The sequence below is a fragment of the Protopterus annectens genome, chromosome 4.part1 (assembly GCF_019279795.1).
Source record: "Protopterus annectens isolate FY-2018-M chromosome 4.part1, PAN1.0, whole genome shotgun sequence".
Classification (NCBI taxonomy): domain Eukaryota; kingdom Metazoa; phylum Chordata; order Ceratodontiformes; family Protopteridae; genus Protopterus; species Protopterus annectens.
The window spans coordinates 288,536,454-288,558,847 of NC_056734.1; the positions used below are offsets into that span (position 1 = coordinate 288,536,454).

A 22,394-nucleotide genomic window follows, 5' to 3' on the forward strand; every position below is an offset into this window, starting at 1 on the left:
GGATGGGTGATACTCCACTTTTTTGAATACTGGAGGGGTCACTGATCCTCAAGCCCATAGATCCCAGTGCCTATGTGGATACCTTGCATTTCAAAGAAATAGCCTTAATTGTACAAACAGAATAATACAGTCCCAGGACTTTAAATAGCAAAAAATGTAACAAGGATTTGATAGGGTCATTCAGATGCCTCCATGAAGCTACCCGAGCTATTATTTAGTGCTGGTTGAGCAGTTTGCCTTATGTCTGGCTTTATTATACTTTTGTGCATGCTTAAAATTTCCTTTTACATGTATTTGTCTGCTCCTTGTGTGTGTGTGTGTGTGTTTGTGTGTGTGTTTGTGTGTGTGCTTGTGTGTGTGTGTGTGTGTGTGTGTGTGTGTGTGTGTGTTTATGTATGTGTATGTGTTTATTTAATCATTTATTTAATATAAAAGTAGTGCAAGACATCCGTTAAAACTGGGATGGTCACCTAAGATATTTGCAGTGAATGAGTACAAATGTATGTTAAGGTACAGGGATGGCTCACTGTAGTCATTAAAAGCAAATTCATCATCCTCTGTTTTTCTTACCATTCCTTTTTATCCCTTTACTCATAGCATAAGCAACCATGACCTCTTCAGCAATTTCATTGTGTAAGTATGCAACTGCAGCTTTCTTTCATTATTATTTTTTCTTCTGTACTTTCCACTAAAATGTATGAACTTGTGTGGACAGTTATATGTAATGTTCATCTGCAAGAATCAGTGCTGTACATATAGTTTCTGTATGATTTTTCAACCATTTACAAGTGCATACCTATTTTCTTTATAATTCCCAGTCTGTATTCCTTTGTTAGAAAAGCAGAGAAAAACAAAAGTGTTATATATTTATATGAATGTTGTCCTTTTCCACAGATAATTTGTGTGTTAATGACATACGTTTGCCACTGCCCAGAGGTTAACATACAGGGAAGGCTTAGATTTTTGCTTGCCCATCAGCATTCCATATTTCTTTAACCACATAACTAATAGGAAGACTAATTACTGATGTTTATCAATGCTTAGCTGTGAAATACCTTCTTGCTAAGGTACAGTGACATACATGACCATATTCAGTGAAAACTAAAGGTTCATTCATTAACTTGGACTGGTTACCAGACAAAAAGGAGCAGAAGAGAGTATACCAACATGTCCTATCAACCAAGACTCTGAAGTATTGCTGTGCTAATTGGAAGCCTAAGAGGGTCTGTTATTTCCAAATGTAGCTGAACATGAGAGTGGTGGTCACTTCATTCTCCAGATCCTGTATTGCATCGACGAAGGGGCATTTCAACATAGACGGACTACTGATATTAGTTAATAAGGAAGGACAGAAGGAACTGGGCATGCTTCTTAATGGTACAGAATTATGCATTAACCTGTCCTCCTTAATGTCAGTCATTGTGAGTTATAAAAGTTTCTTTTTATATGAGAGCAGCTGGCTATGGCTTTAATAAAGTGAAACATAATGTACATTAAGGCTGCTTTGTTATCTGCGCTGTTTTTTGTTTGAGAAAGTAACTATCCACATCTGAACATGCAGTTTTAATAACCTATTACTTATTTTTAGTAACTGTAATAATGCTTGCATTGCTTCCATGTGGTTTTGTTAATGCACTGTTTACCGCAGTTTGGTTTAAAGATATGATAAGCCCTATGTATGGCATGGACAAAGCCTTAATAATCTCACTGTATGATTCAGGGATAACAAAATAACAGTGTTGCAGAAGCAATATACTTCTGTGCAAAAACATGCTCATATGAAGTTCATATACAAATGAAATTACAGAGATTCAAAAGTGACGCTAACACAGCTCAAGAGATGGCTATTCTGTATTGTAGTATTGCACTGTGAAATTATAGCACATTCATAGAGGTGCACTAACCAGAACAATACCAAATGGACTGTGTACGCATGCCTGCATAACTACTGCAGCCATCTGTAGAACATACTATGTGCAAGCTTCCGCTCTACCACAAACACAACTGCCCAACAGACAAGCAAAACATCCATTATAGGTAGACTTCTGAAGTTACTGCATCGTTGTTGCTAATTTAATTTATTATAATGAAATGTTAGAAATTCAGAGTGTTTCTGTTGTCCAAAACAGCTGTAGTGCATCTGAAATAGAATTGCTATATAATGCAATAGTAGTTCCTTTCGCTTACTATTACTTTGGTTGATATGAAATAGACTATATTGACACAGACAGCTCAAATCTCTAAAAATGTTGTACTGAATTTCAGTTAACAGCAAAGTAAGTTCTGTTCCTAATTACTGTGTTGGCTTACATTCATTAAATCAATATCAAATTGCTTGTGTCACATTTGCTTGAACATAACTGCTCAAGGTGTCTCACTCCACCTGTACAGAATCCCCGTCAGACTGTTGGAAATCTCCAGGCTCACAGCCTCATTGAGAAAGAACAATCATTTTTGTTTACTATCTTATTGATTGCTTTTTCTTCAATGTGCAGCCACATGTCAGTGAAGAATAATAAAGTAAGAGGTTCGGGGGGTATAGAACATAGTTGTTTGTATTTCTAGTCTGATATATGTTAATCTGATTAGGACCCATACAGCTGTAAGTCTGTGCCTTGACGGTTTTTATAATCAAGTTGTTAGGGTCATGCAGGTCTTGTCAGAAAGATGGGTTAGATGCATGCAGCCTCAGCCAACCATAGTAAATGCAACTGTGGTTGTACACTTCGTCTTAAATGCTAAATAAAACATTCCTAACGTAAATCTTGCAAAAATTATGGAATTCTTGTCAGTTTGTTGAGTGTTTAGCATGTTGAGTATGTATGAACTTTATGGATGCAGTTATATTTTGTAAAATGCGTAGTAACTTTAGAGCCATTTGTTATCACTGTTAATGAACATTTGTGGTTTCAATCATTTACAGATTCATGTTTCCTCTGGCTTCCCATAGAGGGTGAACTGATATATAGGTGTATGTCTTTATGAGTGTATGTGCCTGTGTGTGCATGCATATCTGTGCCTACATGTGTGCTGACCTTGTAGTGGGTTATGAGCCTGTCCAGAATTAGTTTTCCCTACTTTATGCAAGATGAGTACTTGTTAAACTCCAGTTCCAGAGTGGTACTGACTTGGGATTCCCAAATGAATGAATCTCACTTTCACGTTAGATCCACATATGATACACACACATATATTACATATATAAGCATATATATATATATATATATATATATATATATATATATATATATATATATATATATATATGTGGGTCTACTTTACATGGTTGACTGTTCAGAGAGTCGACTTTCATATGGACGAGACCATATGATCGACTTTCTAAAACCATGTAAAATAAATAAATAAAACACAACAAACACTTTAACTTAAACTGTTAGCAGGGGGCTCCCCCCCCCGTAACTTAAATATACCAACTTCGAGATCGCACTACATTGCTGAAGAAGGAAATATTCTCTACTCTCCTCTACTGTGGCAATTAGTTAGACCTCAGACCACTCATATTTTACCCTGGGTCCCACTGGTGTAACACCTACAGCTATTGTGTACCAGGGGTTACATCCCTGGAAAGCTGCTGCCATTAATAACACTGACGGTCCCATTTTTCCTTTCAAAAAGAAACAGAAAACTAAATAAGTATCTACTCCTCATCAAACAAGACAAGAGTAGCTTACTGGGTTTGGCTTAGGGTTTAATTCAGGCTATTGATTCTTTTTTGTAAAGTTTCTGGTAAAAGAAAGAGGGATGCCTCTTTTCCTGAACAGATTCACAATTCTAAATCTGGACCAAAGTGTGAAGGAACAGATACAGGGTTTTCTCCTCGGATTTCTGATTCAGACTCAGAGGAGAGCTCACGTTTCTGACTCTCCCTGCAAAGGGGGGGGGGGGGTCTCTTTCTCTGAAAGTATTTCTAGAATGTACCAGTGTGTGATTTCTCAGTTCCTAAAAAAACAGAAGGAATTTCCATAACCTGCACCTCTTCCAGCTCTGTCACATTTGGAGGATGTGTGTTACTGACTTCAATTTTCCTGACAGTTAGCCAGCTCCCCCTAAAAAGGCAGACAGGATATAAAATGTTCTTCAGTCATTAAGTTTTTTTTTTATACAGTCTTCCCAAACCTGATCCAGCAGTTATAGCTTTAGTTAATCCTTCTACTGCTAAACACTTAGTTAATTACAGTCCTACTATTTCTGATAAGGACTGGAAAGTAATTAAGTATGGGGAACATGTATATGCTTCTGGAACTTTGATTTTCAGAATTTTGAATTGTCAGGCTGATATGTTAATCTTTGTCCTGACTAATTGTTAAAATATGAGGAATGTTTTGTCTGCAGTTTTTTCTTGTGAGGAAAAATCTGCTTTAAATAATTTCATTTTTTTTCTATTGCTCAAGTCACTACTCATTGTATACAGTGTGTGTGTGTGTGTGTGTGTGTGTGTGTGTGTGTGTGTGTGTAACTCTGTTGATACTTCTCCAGTGCTATAGCCACTGTTACTGTTTTGAGGATGTTTGTAAGGGTGTGTTTTCAGGACCTCTCAGATGATGTTAAAAATGAGATTTTAAATTCTTCTTTGGATAAAGATTTAGTTGTTGACCCCTCTGCTACAGAGGTGATCAAAAAGTATGATGAAAGGAATACGATGATTCAGGGAATCTCTAAGATCTTTTGGCCCTCCTTTTCCAAAATTTCCAAGGGATTCTCTGACTCCTCATCCAGTTGTGGTAAGAAGTAGAATATACAGTCTCAACCAAATGCAGATAAACATTGAAGAAGAAATGGCAATTGGGTTTCAAGAAGAATTCTGGAAACTCCCAAAACCAAGGACAGTCCAATAAGTCAGAATGACTATTTAACAGACTTTTTTCCCATCTCCAACCGAGGTAACTAGTTTTTATTCTTCCATCAGAAATATGGTAATGACTCAATAGTCTGAATTTGTACTTTTCTTTTTGGCAACAGACAGTTTCAGGCAAACTGATTCTGAAGATCATTCATTAAGGTTGCCGATGCCAGTGGGAGGAAATTTCTTCTTTGCAGTGGGTAAATATTCATCCTGCAAACCAGACTCTTTTATTTCTACCAGTCTTTCATCACATGCTGTCCCAGGAAGTGATAGAACCAGATCCCTTTTTCCTAGGTGGGAAAGGGGTTTTGTTCAAGTATGTTTTAGTGCCAAAGAAGGAATATGCTTGAAGACTAGTTCTGGAACTTTCTTTCCTTAACCTGTTACCTCTTCTTTCTCTTTCAAATTTCCTGGTGTTACTAAATTTAAAAGATGTTTATCATCACATTCCTAGTCATCTAGACTTTGGGTTTTATGTGTCTGGCTCACATTTTAAATTCACTGTCTTATCTTTTGGACTATCCACTGCACCAATAAGGTTCACAAAGTGTTTAATTCCAGTTATATCTCATTGCAGGCTACAGAGTATCCACATTTATCCATACTCAGATGACTTGCTTACCTTTGCATAGTTTTTCCCAAAGTGTCAGGACTCTCTGTTGGGTGAGAGATTACTTTTACAAATGATAATTCCAAGAGAACATTCAAAAGTCTTTCTTGACTCCTTTTCACAGTATTTTGTTTTTGGGATGTCAACTAAACACCACCGTTCAAAGACCTTTTCTTTCTCAGGAAAAAAATAGTTCTATATCTAGAAATATTTCTAGGGTTTTTCTACTCAGACTTTGTTCATTCTGAGGGAATAACTCAGGATTTTGAATCTCATGACTTCTTTGATTCTCATGATACCCTTGGCAAGACTGCACATGAGAAAGATACAGGGATATCAGAAGTCTTTTGGTCCCAGCACCAATGTCCTTTGTCTTTTCCGATTCCAGTACTGGGGTTTGTCAAAAGGGAAATCATTTGGTGGAGACAACAGATATCCCTAAATCCAGGTTTCCCTTTCTCTGTCCCTGTTCCATAGCAGTCAGTCATCAGTGACACATCTGACTTATTTTGAGGAGCAGTTTCAGTTCGTATAAAGGTACAAGGGTGTATGGGACACCAGGGACAAATGCAAGTACATAAATATAAAGAAAAAAATGCTTTCCCTGATCAAGACACACAGCTCTTTGAATAATCTTTGCACCCTGGGATCTCTTCAGATTGTTACAGGCCATACCACAGTCATGTGGTACATCAACAAGCAAAGGGGAACCAGATCGTACTCCCTCTGCAGACTATCCATCTTGGACTATAGCTTCACAGCACAATCTCACCCTACAGGTAGCCCACATTCCATCAGACCAAAACTGTGTGGCAGACAAACTGAGCAGAACTAGGACAGACTTCTCATAAATGGAAACTAGATCAGGGGTTCATCTTCAGATAGATCTCTTTGCCTCCTCTCTGAACAATCAGCTAGCAAGATTCTCCTACAAAACTCCATGCAAGAAGGCCTCAAAGACAGATGCTTTTTATTTACCGTGGGCAGGACTGTTCCTGTATGCGTTTCCACTCTTTCCACTAATATTCAGGGTACTTCTGAAGATTCAGAAGGAATTCCCTAAGGTCATTGTAGTAATTCCCTTCTGGTCCAGGAAACCATGGTTCCCCCTTCTTTAGGAAATGGCCAGGAGGAATTACCACAAGCTTCCTCACAGAGTGAATGCATTCACACAAGAACAGGGGTGTTCGATTCAATGTGACATCATTCAGCTTCAATTGACTGCCAGGATGATAGGGTCTTTAATTCCTTTTAGGCACATGTTTACTGAGGATGTGCAGCAGGAAATAATGAAGGCATAGAAGCCTGTTAGTAGAAAATCATATATTAGCAAATGGAGAAGGTTTTCTAGTTGGTGCCAAAAACACGACCAGCACCCATTTGGGGCTAGCTGTTCTCTGGTTCTGCAACATTTGTGTGCGTTGCTATCCTATGGCCTTTCTTAAGCCTCTGACAAGGTTCATCTTCTGCCATTTCAGCATATCTGCCCATGGATCCTTCTCTTTCAGTGCGTTCTCATGCCAAAATACATTTGAAAAGGGGTTTTGCATGAGAAGCATTCACAAAAAACAGTAGCCCATCCTTGGGATCTCAATTCTGTGTTTGAGAAGCTAACACTTGGACTATTCGAACAAACTAACCTGGTTGACTTAATGTTCTTAACACAGAAAACAGTTTTACTGATTGCTCTGATAGCTGCAAGAAGGGTATCTGGGTTGCAAGCTCTTATGGTTAGTCAACTCTATCTTATTTTCCACAGGGACAGGGTTTCTTGAGAGTGAATCCTTCTTTTATGCCTAAAGTAGTGTCTGAGTTTACTTTAAGACAAACTACCCATCTGTCCCATTTTCTTTTCTGAATCCAAAAATGAGGGACAAAGAACACTTTATGCCTTGGATGTTCACTGACAGCTGAGGTGCTATCTTGACAGAACTAAATCTTTCAGATCCTTGGATCAGTTGTTCATTACCTTTTGTTATACTCACCACAACAAAACTATTCCAGGTAAAGCCAAACCCCGTTCTACTAGGGTCCTGGCTTCATCTATGGCTTTTTGGAAAGGGTTGAATTCTAAAAGTATTCTAGAAGCTGCAAATTTGTCCTCACATACTTTTATAAAACAAAATAAGCTTGATTCCTTTTCTGCGTCTAGATCAAGCTTTGTAAGGACCATTCTCCTGGGGCTCTTGGACTGTTCTTCCACCTCCAAAATGTAATTAGCTGTGGTAATCTACCTGTATTGATAAGACTACTGCAGTAGTGATCAGTATGATGAACACAGTACAGCTGTGTAAGTAAACTTGCCATAACAGTAGATGTTTACATGATCACTGCTGCAGTAGCCAGTACCCTCCTCCATCCTCCTTATTTTTGGTGTGTTGTTAATGCCAGGGTTAATTTATTTATTTATTATTCCTACTAACATTCTCATTTCAAGGTTTGGCCTCCTGTCTGTCTGTTGGCAGGAAAGCTCTGAAGGGCTTGGCACTTAAACTTGTCTTTTAATCAGCTTAGCTTGAACTGCCTGACAGTTTGGGCACATGGAAGGTCCCCTGAATTGGAAGCTGGATGGCTGTTATATCCTTGGCAAGATATAATACCCATATAGCTAAGGCTACTGCAGCAGCAATCATTAGAACGTCTACTGTTACAGTAAGTTTGCCTACACAATTGTACACGTTCTTCATGTTTCACTGTTGTAAACATCACATTTGGGTTATCTGCCTGCAGGTAGCCCTCAGCCAGCCTGAATACCAGAGTCTTGGATTCCTGCATCGGATGCTGTCTCTTCTTCCACGACGTCAGGTCGTCAGGGGTATAAAACATGCAGCCGATGCCATTACACCAGTCTTTCTTGCTGCATGGTGCCTGAAGCAGAAGCAGTTCGCAAGTGCCGGTAGGCCAACTCCTGAAATTTTCATTTTCGAGTTTCAGAACCTAAGTCTTCAAAAAAGCTAAGTACCCCATTGGGGATCCCTTTTCTTGCTCTTAACCGATGTCAGTAAAAGTTAATTGTATTACCTGTGGAAAGCAAATACCTCATAAAGATTTTCATTCATACTGCATTCCTTGCTTAGGCCCAGACAACGACGTCCCTCGCTGTTGGTTTTGTGCCTTGTTCAACCCCCGACCTATTTGTCGTTGATCTATATTTGCAGAAAATTATTTTGGTACTCGGTATAACTATCCAAAAATGGCTTTGGTAAGCCATCCGACTACCGATATTCTGAAAAAATGTAAGGATAAAGACAGAGACAGACTGCATAGGTCCAAAACTGCCGACGACACTTCCGTTAAGATAGTCGCCAGTCCGCCTGTACTCAGTGAGGCACTTTTACAGCCCCTGATACCCGTTACTTCAGATTTGCAGGCCTCTACTGAGACCCATTCGGAGTCAGGTATGCTGCGAGATGCTTCTTTGACTACGGAACCTGCGGATGTCTCTACCTTGGATGGGTCCGGAGCCGCTGTTCAGGCACCGGCTTCTGAGGTTATATTCAGGCCTACAGACTTTCATTTTAAACTGACGCCATCTTTTTCATCCAGGCCTAAAACTCGACCCACGCCTAGAAAACCGATGTCCAAACCGCATGCTCAGGCCCATATGCCTAAAAAAAATGCTTAGAATGGCTGAAGACCTTTATTACCTTAATTAGGGGAAGCCAGCCTTGCCCCTCTAAGAGACCTAGAACTGATTTTCCTTTTGATTCTTCTGATCAGGAATCTGATATTTCTGTTTCTTCTGATTATCACAATTTGCCCATATCTACCTATGAGGATTCTGATGCAGAGAATTCCATTCCCTCTACTTCCCCTGCAGAAGATTTTTCTTTTGGTGAAACCTTGCACACACTCTTAGGGAGCATTTCCGCTGGGAAAGCCGGGATTACTCTGACTCCAAAAAGAGGCTTAGGGAATTCTTACTCCTCCCTCAACACAGGCCTTTAGCTATCCCGCTTGTTCTGGACATTGTGGATGATGCTTTCTTGGAATCTAGCCTTTCCCCAGACACTTTACCTCCAGCTTCCAGAAAACCTGACAGGTATTACAGAGTACCCGACTCTCACAAGTTCCTCTTCAAGAATCCTACTGCTGATCCAGAGACCATTTCCCAAGGACCAAAGGGCATTAAGGCTACTGCTACCAGAAACCCTACCCCTTCTGATAGAGATTCTAGAGCCTTGGACAGATGGGATAAGAAGGTATATACTTCTGCTATTTTGGCCATTAGGGCTTTAAATTGCCGGTTTCATATGTTAAAGTACCAGCAGCATATCCTTATGGGACTACTTAAACAGAAAATGATGTTGATTCCTGACTGTGCTGAACACAAAGAATTACAGGATTTAATGCATTCTGCAGAATAAGTTGGTATACGTACTTTGCAATGTGGTTTTGACTCTTTAGAAGCATCTTGCAGGGCTGCTGTCACTGAGTCTGTACTTAGAAGGCATGCATGGTTTAAGGAGCAAAACTTACCAGATCATCTTAAAGCTAAATTACTGGATGCTCCCTTAAACCAAGACCACCTGTTTGGCAACAAAGCAGAAGAAGTCCTCAAAAAGATGAAGGAAAAAGCTAAATCTATGCAAACTGTTAAAGATTTCCTACAAGTACAGTCTCCCAGATTTAGTAGGCATTGGCCTTCAAATAATTGGTCCTTTCCAGCCTCTTCCAGGCCTTCTCAGTCCAATCCCAGGAACAGCAGACCACCTAGGTTACAGTCTCAGGCTACATACAGGCCTAAGCAGTGGGGGGCTCCCACTTCAAAGCAGGGAGTAGTAAGACACCCCCATATGGGAAAATGGCACAATGACTTAACCTTAATCCTTCCAAGCCCTGCTCAGCTGCCTGCTCCCTTAGGAGGAATGCTCGCCATGCATGCAAAAAACTGGAAACTCATTACCCAGGACAAATGGGTTTTGAATATAGTTTCCCAAGGATACAGATTCCACTTCCACACCCTACCAACCCCAAACGGTTGGCCAGATCTACCCCCAAATCAGTGGGCAGAGGCTCAACAGCAGGTTCTCTCTTTTAAGTATCAGGGCTATTCAACCTGTTCCAGCAGAAGAAAGGGACAAGGTTTTTATTCAGGATTTTCCTGGTACCCAGAAAAGACAGCTCCTGGCATCCTATCCTGGACCTCTCTATTCTAAACACTTTTCTGGTAATCCCAAAATTCAAGATACTAACACTTCAACAGCTGCTTCCTATGATAGGCAAATATGCCTAGTTGGCAACCTTAGACTTAAAGGAAGCTTACCTGCACATTCCAGTAAGGGAATCTTGCAGGAAATACCTACGCTTCAGGGCAGGCTCCATGCAATTTCAGTTCTCTGCACTTCCCTTTGGCTTATCTAGGGTATTCACAATGTGTCTAGCTCCGGCCGTTGCATTTTACAGACAGAGAAATATTCAAATATACCCATACTTGGATGATTGTCTGATGCAAGCAGAAAGCCAGGAATTGCTATTAAAACATCTGGCATTCATAAAGAAACTTCTAAACTCACTGGGATACATCATAAATGAAAAGAAATCTCACCTAGTACCATGCCAACAAATTGTATTCCTGGGAGCAAGTTTGAATACAATTTCCCAGACGGCTTTCCTCACTCCAGAGAAACAAGTTTATTTGACAACCTACTTCAAACTACTGGCCACAAAGACCCAGCTATCTGCAAGGAAAATTCTGCAAGCCCTGGGGTTCATGGCATCTTGCATTCTACTAATTCCATATGCAAGACTGCATATGAGGAAACTGCAATGGTATCTAAAAAGCGTATGGTGTCAACATTCTCAGGACCTGGAATCAATGATTCCTATAATTCATTGTATAAAGACAGAGTTCCTTTGGTGGGCAGAGGCCTGCTACCACAACAAGGGGCTCCCTTTCACTCTACCCCCTGCTGCCCAAACCCTAACAACAGACGCATCAGACTATGCATGGGGGGCTCACTTGGCAGGGCAGTGCATTCAGGGCAAATGGAACCCGAGACAGATGCACCTGCATATCAACCAAAAAGAAATGTTAGTTGTACAGAATTCCCTGACAGCCTTCAAGGACCACATTCTTCCAGGACAATTATTGGTAAAGACAGACAACACCACAGTTATGTGGTACATAAACAAACAGGGGGGAACCCACTTGTACCCTCTCTGCAGACTAGGTATGGCTCTGTGGAACACAGCCTTGAGCTACCAAGTGCACCTACAAGCTCAATTCCTGCCAGGCAAGCTAAATTCATTGGCAGACGACCTTAGCAGAAATCGTATGGACCCACACCATTGGAAACTGGAACCAAAAATATTCAACCTCTTGAGGAACAAAGGGGGGACCCCAAAGATAGACCTGTTTGCTTCCCTTCAGAACTACCAATTGGACAAATTCTGCACAAGGACATCCCACAGTCAAGCTTGAAAAGTGGATGCCCTGTCCTTTACCTGGGAAAGCCTCTCAGTTTATGCCTTTCCCCCTCTGCCTCTCCTCTCGAAGGTTCTGCTAAACATCAAACAGGACAAACCACGGACAATACTGATTACACCAGACTGGCCACGCCAGCACTGGTACCCCCTCTTCAGCAGTATAACACTGCTGGAACCATGGCACCTGCCTCAGACCCCTTTCCTGCTGTCCCAGCAGGCAGGCCAGATTCTGCACCCTCAGCTTCAAACCCTAAACCTTGCAGCCTGGCTAATTCCTTGAGCTCTCCAATAGCATCCCTCAGTAAGGAGGTGCTAGATGTCATTCTGGAGGCAAGGAGGCCTAGTACTATTAAATCCTATGCTGAAAAGTGGAAAATATACTGTTCCTGGAGCCAGACTCAGGGGATGGGCACAGCGGTGCCCAGCTTACCTCATATTCTTCAGTACTTAACAGAAATGCTCCACCAGGGCCTATCCTTCTCGTCTATTAAAATTCATGCCTCTGCCATTTCAGCACATTATAATACTGAACCACCCCTCTTTTCTCACCCCCCGCTAAAGCAATTCCTCAGAGGGGCCAAAAATTTAAGATCCCCTAGGAGAGCCCCTACTCTTGCCTGGGACCTTAACTTTGTATTGGAAAAGCTCACTCTCCTTCTTTTTGAGCCAGCTGCAACTGCAGAGTTGAAATTCCTTTCTTGGAAAACAGCCTTCCTCCTAGCCATCACTTCAGCAAGAAGAGTGTCTGAATTACAGGCCCTCATGGCAGTGGAGCCCTTCATTATCTTCCATGCAGACAGGGTTTCCCTCAGGACCACTCCTTCCTTTATGCCCAAGGTGGTGTCTAGTGTGGCCTTTAATCAGTCCATTAATTTGCCTACCTTTTTCCTGAATCCACAAAGCAAAGGAGAACAAATACTGCACTCTTTGGATGTGCACAGACAACTTAGATTTTATTTGGACAGGACTAAGCCTCTCAGAAAATCTGAACAGCTGCTAGTTGGCTTTGCTGCAAGGGCAGAGGGGAAGGCCATTTCAAAGCAAACCATTTCTAAGTGGATAGCCCATTGCATTCATTTCTGCTATAAGCACCATGGAAAACCTACCCCACAGGGGATAAGATTACATTCCACCAGGGCTGCATCTACCTCTACAGCCGTTCTCAGAGGTGTCCCTACCAGGGACATCCTAGAAGCTGCTACCTGGAGTTCTCTACATACCTTCACCAAGTATTACCACATGCCTATTTTTTCTAAATCCAGAGCTGGTTTTGCCACTGCAGTCTTGCAGGGCTTAATAGCTGGCCCTAATGCTCTCTAACTTCCTCCTCCCTTCCTTAGTTTTGGAAATCAACCCAAATGTGATGACTGCAACAGTGAAACACAAAGAATATAGTACAGTTGTGTACACTTACCATAAATGTAGATTTTCAAGTGCATTCACTGTTGCAGTCCTGGTTACCCTCCCTCCAGCCCCCTGACTTCTCTTGGCTCTACCTTTCCTTCTTGTTTGGTGTATTTAAGCTTTCTGGTGTATTTGCTTTTTGTTGGAGGGGTTACCATAACATATAATTGCTTCCCATTGTGGGGGCACCTGACATCTGGGGCAAGAAAAACTGACGTAATGGTGTCGGCTGCATGTTTTATACCCCTGACGACCTGACGTCATGGAAGAAGAGACAGCATCTGATGCAGGAATCCAAGACTCTGGTATTCAGGACGGCTGAGGGCTACTTGCAGGCCGATAACCCAAATGTGATGACTGCAACAGTGAATACACTCGACCATCTACATTTATGGTAAGTGTACACAACTGTACTTTTTGCCTTGTCTATCCTACTTTTTAAGTACAACTAGCATTGTATCTCCCATGCATTACTTTGTACTGCTCGTCTGTTTTCCACCTGTTCCATGGGCTGTTCATTTCCTTCATAGATAGATTCAGTTTTAACCATCTTTTCTGATAGTCCATGCCATTTGTCCATTACTTTCTCTGTGATGACGTACTTTCACAGAACCACAGAGTGGTTAATTCCTTCATTCTGCTGCCTACATTGTTGCCATTCCACTCATTCTTTTTTCAAGACACATTTTCCTAATCTGACTGACTTGATCATTTATAGTAAATCCTTTCTCTCTAGGTCTGTAGTATGAAGAACTCCATTTTCTTTTTTTTGTTCTGTAGTCAGACCTTTTCTTCTCCATCTCAGATATTCTTTCTGTGGCTTTCCTCCTGCCTGTTTACAATAGCGTGTATTGGTATGCCTGCAAAACTGCTTTCCATACTCATAATGTGCCCTAAAATTGCCGCATTAAATTACTGTTTTTGCTTGAAGTCTGTCCATTAGAAGATGCATCCTGATGTCCCATTCACTTCTTTAGTGGCCTCCTTTTTTCTTCTGCTTGCCTAATCCATTTGTGATAAATAGCCACAGGTCTTGCTCTTGCTCTTTTACCATTAGTTTCAGTCCCATAAAGCTTATAATTCTAAATGGTTACTGGAACCAAAAAGAGTAGAATTTCATTCTCTGAACTTAACACGCTGTGCTTTGGTTGCCTGACCATCCTTTCCATGTCCTTCTTAACTGTTTCCCATTTTTTCTAGTGCTGAACTAATCTGTGTTAACAGCAAAGTGGCTTGTCCTGTCCTTTCTTCCCCCAACAATGTTTGAAATGAGCAAACTTGAGGAGTAATGGACCCAAAACAGACTCTTGTTTCACTCCATGATTCATTTACCATAATTTTGATGTCCTCTTTACCACCACAGTTCTGGCTGTCCACACCACAGCAAAGTTTGTATTTCTTGGCCCAGTTCTTAACACTCTGCAGTTTCTCTGCATTCTGCTGTGCAAGAGTAATTCAAGGATCTTGTTTGAAATCCAGGCAGTCTCAGTGTTAAATCTGTATCACCGTTGAGTGCCACTTTCTTCTGGTCATGTGATCATACTAGTTATTTAGCTGAAGCTCATTGTCTATGGATGCAACTAGCTTGTCTCATGGAATGTCTTTCTTTGCCCCTGTTATTAGGCAACAGGCCTATAATTTCCCGGACTGTTCCATAAACATCTTATAGAAGGTTGCCACTCTTGCAGCCTTCATTATGATCTGCTGAAGTTCTCTGCCAGGGGATATACCAGCATGCTTTTAATTAGATGGATTAGATCCCTGACAGAGAGCCTGTCTGGCCTCATTGCCTTATCTTTCCTTAGCAAATCCTTTTCCCGTTCTACCTACTGCTACCTTGTCTTGGTTTATAACAACAGTTTTCTTATCTTTTCCTTATATGTCTTCCAGTGAAACAACCTGCCCCCTCTTAGGTTCATAGGTTCATAGGTTAGTACTAAGCTAACTGCCCTTTCGAGCCATTTTAAGCTTAGCCAGTTATCCCTTGTGAGACTCAAACCCCTGCACCTTGTGTTTGTAAGGCAAACACCTTAACCATTAGGCCACCCTCCCAACCCTCTTTTCTTATTGAAAACTGAGGACGCAGCATTTGTTCATACTTATGATCTTTTCTGTCTTTTATTGTCTTCTTCACATTCATAGTAATCCTCGGCATCTCACTTTTTTCTTCTATCTGTTTTGTACCAAAAAACCCTTGTTTCCTTCATGACCCATTCTTTCCTTACTGTTTTAAATTACACCTTTGTTACTCTTACTTCCTTTGTCATTCTTTTGCTAGACTGTGCTCTGCCCCCACTACCTGTCTGCCTATTCCTTTCATCCTCACGCATGCTCATTCCTTTGTACATATTGCTAGCCTTGCACCACTGCATGGCCAAAATGACCTTCTCTTCATTTCATATTTTTAAGTCTTTCCCCAGAGATTTTTCCTACAGGCTTTTCAATTTTTCTTAACAAATATATACAGCTTGGTCACGTCTTTATTTTGGCATCAGACACCTAACACATCTATGGTCCTCTCCATCACCTCAACATAATCTTGTCTCATAAAATTCCACACTATTATATTTTTCTTTGACTTCTAAACCTTAATTGTAAACCATGGAGTGGCATGTTCCCTTTTTGCTAAATTGCCTGGACATTTCAGACTCACTCCAAACTCACTCCTTGTTCAGGACTGCCCCAGATGTCTGTCCTTTCTGATTTAGACTTGCACTTTTGTAAGGAGCAGTCATAGCACAAGATTTCAGTTAGCACCAACTTTTCCATTTCATGAGAATATTATGACACTGATAATTGTCTCTTGTCTCTCTGTCTCCCTCTTCAGTCTCACATTTTGTTCTACTGAGAGATCCTTGGACTAAAACACTGTATCAGTCCACCAGCCACCCCTTCTTTCTTTCCAATAACCACTAGGGTATTTATCCTAAGAAGTAATCCTCACTGATCTGCACCCATTGTTGGATGGTGCTAGTCAAAGTCTCTAAATTCTAACATTTGACACTGTTTTTATGTAGAGTCATAGCCCACTTTCATCTCAAACCTCTTTGTCATTCCTAAACAATCTATATCCCCACTTCTTCATGTGCACCCCCCCCCCCCATTCTTGTTGCATTCTCATCTCTGTGGTTAGAACAATACCCACTGCAGATTCTCATCTTCTTTTCATATTCACATCTTAGTCTTTTTATTAGGAAACATGGTGGCTTAGTGTTTTGATATCTTTCTCACATTTGTATATAGTTCCGTTTTGACTTAAAGCCATGGTCTGTGTAAAATTTTGAAGGTCCTGTGCATACTTGAGCTGTTTCCTCTAGTCAGTTCAGTTTCCTAAAACCATGATGGCTGACTAGCTGCATTGAATTGCCCATACATACATTATGTTTATACTTGCCCTTGTGGCATGTGTCATGACTGAAAAGGGATGCAGATGGAACAGTTCACTTACCTGGTTAACAAATAAAATAAAATAAAAGTTAGTAATACTACCCTATCATGCTCTGAGCCATCCTTGTTTCAGTTTATGTTCTGTGTTTTGTCCTCCTGCCTAGTGACTAGCTGCTTTCTCCCCTTTGCTGCTGATATTACACCCATACCACCTTTATAATACTGTAAATGCTCGGTACCATTCCAACTTATGTCTAGGTAATAGTTCTTTTCTTGGCTTAGCTGGAGCACATGGTCTTGTCAGAGCTTTCTACTAATCTCAAATTCTTTTTGCTTATTCACTGCCACAGACAATAGTTAATCTGCCAAATCACCTTCTTCCTCACCATGCTGTCTGTTGGTACAGGTAACTTTTCCAAGAATGAAAATTCTGACTCCCTATCTTGATGTCTCTCTCATCTCACAGGAACTTGGTGCTGCTACCTCAGCTGACTCCTCTAACAGACCACTGATACCTCTCTGCACCACAACATATATGCTCCTCTCTCCCTTAGTTGCCACTTTGGTTATCTCATCCCGCATCATACCAAGTCTAAGTTCTGTGTCTAGCTTTGCAGTACATGTTCACTCTCTATCTGTACTATCACTCGTACAAAGACCTTTAATCCTCTTGATGTTTATGATAGTATTCACCAATGTACTCTTTCCTCTTCACTGTCCACAATTTGTATCTTCTGCTTCAGTTTTTGCCCCTAGTCACTGCATCACCTACCTGTAGCTTTTTCCCACCTTGTTGTATTGCAATCCTTACTGGTACCCATCCACCCTGCACTGTGCGCTGTCTCATTCCTTTCTTAATCCTCTTATTATCCTACTCTAGCCATACTCCTGGTTGCTCAGTCATACCTGTCAGTTTACTGCTTTTGAATTCTGGATGAAACTAAAAATTATGGGAGATGCCCAAAATCAGGGGCAATTTTAATTATTAGTGTAATTTGCTTTGAAAAGTTAATGAATGGTATTGCCAATTGGCTGCAAAATTCATGGATTTACCAAAAAACAAAACAAAAAAAAATTCACAGTAAGGGATGAGAGAACTGTGTGTCCAGAGCTGGCTTCCTTTATCGTTTTCTGTCCTGCATTCTCTTTCATCTGTTTCTCCTTAGTTTTTTATTTCCTACTTCCCCCTGATAATCATTGAACTGCTCTTCCCTCATAATGCCATCACTTTCCTGTCAATGTCACCTCACTTTCTCCCCGACCTTTATGGGGGGGTGGGCCTTCCCTGACCATTTTCCTTCTCTTCTATAATATGGGTATCCTCTGCTTAGCTACATGATCTTTTTCTCACTTTTGTGGATTCAAAGGTTGTTGCTGGGCTAATGACCCAGGTGGTCTTTCTAAGCCTAGCTAAGTTTTCCCTAAAGAATAATGTTTTCTTTACTGGAAAGGCTCACCCAGACTCTGCTACAGTTTGCTGTGAGGGAAAGGTTAGTTTGCTTTTTAATTGTTGTATTTTGTATTACTTTATTGTCTTTTTCTATTTTGTATACTGTGATTTGTTTTTCTTTACACTGTGTTTTACTTGTATTCTGCTTTTAACTGCATATTAAAACTTGAAAAGAGACCACAGCTCTGTCTCTTGTGAGTCACACAGAATTTTTTCTGACCCTCCCACCCGGTTACTGTTGTGTTCTTAAACAGCACTCTCTTTCTAGTTGCCTGCCCCTTATGTTAATTTGACCAAATATCTAATTTCCTCTCTGCTTTTACTGGCTGGTGTGAGTAGCACAAAGTTATCATTTTGTGAAATCACTCCCCTTCAACTATTTAAATTTATTGACCATCCTACTGTATTCCATAGTACCAGAATACAAAAGTGACCACCCCCTTTCAATCTATCTTGCTTTTTTAAAAATAATGACTCTCCAGTAAAACTTAACTTTCTAGAAAGGTAAAACTTAAGTTGCCTACTTTCACATCTAACTCCTCTAGTGCACACTGCAGTGTTTAGGATAAACCATTTTTTTCATCTTACATTTAAGCATCTATTGCAAGACCACCAGTTATGGAAGCGCCCACATTCTACCTCTCTGTAGTCATCTTGGGATTAGTCCTTCTGTTTTCTCCTGGTGAGAGGAGGAGTGCAGTTCCATTATTTCCTGGAGACTGCTGATCACCAGAAAGCTTAATAACTGCTTTATAGGTGACAGCTTGGCATCTGTGCTTATATTCTGATCCTGGTGAGAGTAGGAGCAGAGTGCACTGATTCTTGACTCTTTCTGGTTAGAGAGTAAGTGTCTGTGCTTAACGTACCTGATTGGTCTGGTTGCTATTCGAGGTATCTACTAGAAAAAGGCTACAAGCTTGCAGAACCTTGCATCATCTGGGACAAGACTGTGGATCACCAAACAGGCCATGGCCTGCTTCTCTTATCGGGATTGGTGCTAACAGTTTGATTCTGGTGAGAGAAGAAGCAAAGGAGTATTGTGTATCGTATCCCAACAGAATGAAGCTGTGCTAAGACCAGCATTAGTAGTAGCCAGGCAGTAGTTATTCATGATACTCCCCTCTTTTCATCATTCTTGACAAGCTAATTCTTTATTTTTCAGTAAGTACTGCTTGATTTCTTTCTAACTTCAGAATATCTGCCTAAATACTCCATCCTTAAATTTTCAGGGTCTGCGTATTAGTTTCCCCTCTCTGTACAGACTCAGACACATTGAGTGACATTTTTCCTGTAAAAGGAATATATAAGAAAACGGCTCCAATACTTAATAATAATAACCATCCTTCCTGGCATGTCTAAAGGTCAGTTCCCTGTGCTTTCTCCTATTAACCTAGTGAACTTGGGCATTCTGAGGCAGTGTAGCAACTACGTCATGTACACAGACAGCCCTGTCCTCATACCTCCCAACACTCAGACTTGTGAGAGACGTACTTATGTATCCAAATTGGAATCCATGCACTCTCAAGCTAGCTGGTCAAGAGGAGAAGGTCAACACCTGCACCAAACCACATGCAACATATAGCCCTCCAGAACATCCACCATCGCAGCTCTCACATAAAAACACAAACCACACACCCACCTTCTTGGAGGCTGTCAATACAAATCTACCCAAACAGCAGAGATCTCCAAGGCAGAAATGCACTCGACCACCACAACCCATCACAAACCACAAGACACATAGCTCACCTACGCAGTGTTTCCCTCAACCTAAATCCCTAAGGCAAAACAGCTTGCCCAATGCACTAATCATAGGTGACTCGATAGTGAGGCACACTGATGTTTCACTCACTATTTTGAATAAGGAGAAGGTAACAGTCAGCTGCCGGTCAGGTGCCAGGATCCGCCACATAACGCACGCACTCAGGTCCCTCAACAACAAGTAAAAGTATGACTCTGTCATTGTGCATGTGGGATTGAATGATCTGAGATGTATCTCCCTGGACTACATGAAAAGAGACATGGAGGAGCTCGCGGATTATGTAACCCAAGCGGGTATGAACCTAGCCCTGAGCAGCATACTAGCATCATCCAGAATGATACCACAGTACAAGCAGAAAATTATTGATTTCAACAATTGGCTAAGTTTCTGGTGTCATTCCAAAGGGATCTAGTATCTGTCTGCATGAGATGACATGACTGACAGACCAAAATGCTTTGCCAGAGATGGCCTGCATCTGTCACCCCTGGGCTTCCGGGTACTGACCAAGGCTCTTGCCACCCCTGTAGTGCCTTTTTAGGTGAAGTTCCAAGACCAAATCACCACCATAACAGCTATATATAAATGCAGTCTGAAGGTAATGCTGCTCAATGCTAGAAGTCTAAATCTCAAGATGCTCTTGCTCGAAGCAGTCCTGAAAATGGAGAACATCGACATTTGTGCTGTAATGGAGACCTGGTTTAAAGCAGCAGAAAGCACCCCTGAACTACCAGGCTATAACTCATGACACACCTTTCTCCCCCAGAACATGGACAGAAGCTTCAAAGGCGGTGGTGTCTCCATATTCATAAAGGATATGCACACCTCCAGACTAGTAGCCCAGCATAAAGCATCTGAGATACTTCAGGTACAACTAACATTGGGTAAGACGGTGATTCAGGTCATATCCTACTACAGGCCCCCAACCATGTCCCAGGACTCTTACTCCATGTTCCTGAGCACCCTGGAAACTATTAGGGTCCAACCCAAAACTCTCATACTAGGTGACTTCAACTATCCCTCCATCGACTGGGAAAACTACTCATGCACCAATACAATGGCCCAATGCTTCCTGGAATTCATTAATTCTAATGCCCTGGACCAGCTCATTCTTACCCCCACTAGAGGAAGCAACATCCTTGACCTGGTTATTACTAACATGGGCAACTGTTGCTCTACACCAGTAGTCAATTCTGCCCTGGTTACATCTGACCACAAACTAATCACCATGGAAATCCACATCTAACCCACACCCCCACACAGGTAACCACCATGAAACACTTCTCCAAAGCTGACTTTGGGCTCCTAAAAACCGTGATGGCTAACTTCACGGAACCCATGTCAATGGAAAATAGATGCATGACTGTCGAATCATACACCAGTGCACTGTACGAATATGTACATAAATGCATGGAACTAGCCATACCCAACAGAACCAAGATACTCTCCTCCAAAAAAAAAGGAAGCCAATCTGGTGGTCCCCTGCCATTAATAAACTCTACAACAGAAGGAAGAAACTGGTGCAGAAATAGGTGAAGTCCCAAGACTGGAAAAACTCCCTTATTAGCCCCAACAAAAAGTTAAGATCCGTCATCAAAACCTCTAAAGCCAGCTGTGAAGGCAGAATTGTAGCAGACACTAAAAACAATCACAAAGCCTTCTATAGTTATATCAGAAATCTCCACGGCATTACCCAGGTTTGCTCCGAGTTATTGCACAATGGTACCTCCTATACTGAGCCAAAATATATTGCCAACATACTGGCTGACAGATTCAGTGCCAACTTTACCCCCCCCCCCCCCATAAAGGACCAATCACAATATCAGGGGAATGCCAGGCATCCAGCATTACTGCAGCACAGGTTAAAGCTGCATTGTCCAAGGCCAAGAATACTGCTTCCATGGGACCTGACAATATCCCTGGATGTTTTCTACATGAACTACGAAGTGAACTGACATCACATCTGTGTGCCCTGTTCAATCGCAGCCTCACCTCAGGCTTTGTCCCTACCGAATGGTGCACTGCTACAGTCATCCCTCTCCATAAAGAGGGAGCGACTACAGACCCTGGGAATTATTGCTCCATTAGCCTGACATTACCTGACATTTAAATCACTTTGTTAAGTGCATTATCTGCCTGTACTTGCTTTATTAGTGCTATATCTGCCTGTTATATTTCTCTGATTGTTAGTTAGCTACTTCTGTTAATCCCCCTATCCTTTTTACCAGGCTGCGGTACTGTAGTAGAGTTGGTTTTTGTAGAGTGATTGAGTTTTTAACCCTGTATCATAACCTACCTAATTTGCACTATCCAGTAACTGTACTTTTGCTGCCCTTTACTACTGTTCTCTTATACCGCTTTCCCTCTATATTTTCCCACCTTCTATGTCTATCCCTTGAGCTCTCTATCTACCTACAATATTACTTCTACGTCTATCCCTTGAGCTCTGTATTTACCTACTAAATTACTTGCATACTATTCCTTCTCTACTGAA

At 41.3% G+C, this 22,394-nt stretch overlaps 1 protein-coding gene across 4 annotated transcripts in view; it reads left to right on the forward strand.

Moving 5' to 3' along the window:
* The window catches only part of NLGN1 (neuroligin 1), a 2,101,123-nt gene that overhangs the window by 209,487 nt on the left and 1,869,242 nt on the right, over nucleotides 1-22,394 (forward strand). Inside the window, exon 1 of one of the 4 annotated variants that reach the window (XM_044070137.1) lies at nucleotides 594-633. The exons of the other annotated variants lie outside the window; for them this stretch is intronic. The gene's annotated coding sequence lies outside the window, so the exon portion shown is untranslated. Of the gene's footprint in view, nucleotides 1-593; nucleotides 634-22,394 lie in introns of those variants that run through there. 4 annotated transcript variants of the gene reach the window in all.